Source organism: Micromys minutus, assembly GCF_963924665.1.
Source record: "Micromys minutus genome assembly, chromosome: 26".
Lineage (NCBI taxonomy): Eukaryota > Metazoa > Chordata > Mammalia > Rodentia > Muridae > Micromys > Micromys minutus.
The window spans coordinates 22,008,180-22,010,549 of NC_137961.1; positions in this window are offsets into that span (position 1 = coordinate 22,008,180).

Sequence of the window (2,370 nt, forward strand, 5' to 3'; positions counted from 1 at the left end):
TATCTGGATGCATGCCATCTAGATAGATAGATAGGTAGATAGGTAGGTAGGTAGGTAGGTAGGTAGGTAGATAGATAGATAGATAGATAGATAGATAGATAGATAGATAGATAGATGATAGATGATAGATTCTGAATGAGCATTCAGAACCAAAGATAAACGTGACAGAAAAAATATGTCTAAATATAGCCAAGATGACATATCAAAAAATGAATGGCAAAGAAACAATAATAGTAAAAGCTCTAATGTGCTTCATATATATATGAAGACTTTCACTATACCAGAAACTAAGAAGGTCATCAAATAGAAGCCAAAACCTAGAGTCAGGATTTCAGCACGAATCCACCTGATAATTTCTTCAATGCATTTGAAGTGTGCCTTGGCTGAAGAACTTATTCTTTCAATGACTATGAAAATTTCATGAAGCCATTATCAACTTGGAACTTCGCATTTAGGATTAACAATCAAATTGTGTTTATAATCAGGACATATCATTCTATTCCCCTTGAATGAAGAGCTGTGGTTTCATCTTTAGGCAAATACATAGAAATGTGGGAAAATGATCATTCAAAAGAAAGTTTTCATGGAAGTGCTATGTTGCAACACATCCCCTCATATGTTAATTGCAAATGAAAGGAACAAAACTGAAATTACATGCTATAAAATTATTGTGTATGAAGCTATGCATGACAGTTCTCAGTTGATTTCAATGAAGTAGATGGACTAACTTCTATTGGCTAATTTTTACAAATTCAACCAATGAATTGCTTCTCTTATTCAGTAAACATGATGAATTGAGCACTTATTATATACAAAATATTGGCACTCATGTTTTTGTGCTGCTGATGTTCCTTCACCAGCTCATCAGATCATAAGCCTTGAGTGAACTAACAAGAAAACAGTTTTTCATATTCTTCATTTACCAGACAAATCTTTTAAGAAATGATATAATCTTCATTTGATGTGTTGCAATTGATGAAAACCTCTCAGGTTTAGAATATATATTTAAACTTGATAACATATTTGAAATAAATATCAATTTTTAAAAGTCTCCAATTTTTTCAGTTCTTAATGCAAAGCATGTATATAAACATGGAACTCCTGATTTAATGAACTATCATTTATTCTGATAGATCTGGAGATAGATTTCCCCAGAACACCATGAATCCATTATATACATACCAGTTGAGGATGTTATTTGTGTAATAAAAACTTTGTTGATTTGATTTTAGTTAGTTCCACATGTGTCAACAACCCCCCAACAGCAACACATTATTATATTTCTTTCTTCATACCTGTAGGAAATTTTTCCCGGGGTTCCTCTGTAAACACAATCTGCATTTATTTCTTTATTTTCTTTCAAAACTTGTGGATAGAATATGTGATGTAGGTGGGGATGTGTTAACAGTGGAGAGTCAATGTCCCAGAATGTCTTGAAATCCCTAAAGCTTCAAAAAGAAACAATCAAAACATTCTTTTCTACAGACAAGTCATTGCACTAGTTTACCTCCCACTACTTCAAAGGGCCTTGAGGAGGTGGTATTTTCCTCATTCTAAACCCATCACTTTGAAACTATGGTCACATCCTGTTTCTTAGCTTATCCATAATTGTATCAATAATTGAGTATCAAATCTTTACACTGGAAGTATTCAAATGATTTCTGACTTCTTTTATATTTATACCTTTAATATTAGAAGATGAACAATAGTGAATACTGAAAGTTTAGGTTTTTCTCAATGAGAAGATGTTCTCAAACACCAGCTAGTGGTCATATTATGTTCTGTGTCACAATAAAATTTATTATCCACATATTTTCATCATATTTCAAGGTATGAGGAATTGCCCATAGAGTTTCTAAGAGCAGCTATCATTTCATCTTTAAATAAAAAAATAAACATAAAAAAAGGTTTGATCTTTCAAGTTTCAAAGAAAGGTCTGGTGTTAATCAGATAAAATTTTATTTAAATTCTGCACTCAAAATTGTACATAAAAATACTGTCAAAAGAATTTTGAATTCTCAGAGAAAAACAATTTTAAAAGCTTAATTCTATCAAGATCTTTCATATCACTGTCTTCAGTTTTTGCTCTAGGTGCTGTAGGGAGTCCCTGGTACCTTTCTGCAGATTTATTGTACAATGTTCTGCTAATTTTATTAAATGTTTCTTTAGATCCACTGATTTTTCTGCATTTTTGAGGATTTTAATTTAAGGAGGGCCTGTATTAAAGTTTTGTTATTGATTGCTTTTCAGAAAAGCTCTAATGTTTCTCTACTCAGCTCTCTAGAAATTTAAACACAGTTATATATGGAGGTTTAGTTCCAGCTTAGCCAAGGAGAATTGCCAATCAGGAAACTTGTCTTTAATTTTAGT